At 57.6% G+C, this 243-nt stretch overlaps 1 gene segment (V, D, J or C); it reads left to right on the top strand.

The window, feature by feature from the left end:
- LOC105308608 overlaps positions 1-243 on the top strand; it is a 20,863-nt gene that overhangs the window by 355 nt on the left and 20,265 nt on the right.

The following is a 243-nucleotide window of genomic DNA, read 5'->3' as shown; positions in this document are numbered from 1 at the left end:
CGGGAAAAGCCCCCAAACGCCTCATCTATTATGATAGCTATCGAGACTCGGGGGTCCCCGACCGATTCTCTGGCTCCAAGTCTGGCAACTCGGCTTCCCTGACTATCCGTGGGCTCCAGGCTGAGGACGAGGCTGATTATTACTGCTCAGCATGGGACAGCAGTCTCAGTGCTCGCACAGTGCTCCAGGCCTGTGGGGAACTGAGACAAGAACCTGCTGTTTCCTGTGCAGTGGGGCTTCCCT

This window comes from Pteropus vampyrus, unplaced genomic scaffold (genome assembly GCF_000151845.1).
Source record: "Pteropus vampyrus isolate Shadow unplaced genomic scaffold, Pvam_2.0 Scaffold597, whole genome shotgun sequence".
Taxonomy (NCBI): domain Eukaryota; kingdom Metazoa; phylum Chordata; class Mammalia; order Chiroptera; family Pteropodidae; genus Pteropus; species Pteropus vampyrus.
This window is presented reverse-complemented; position numbering and strand designations above follow the sequence as displayed.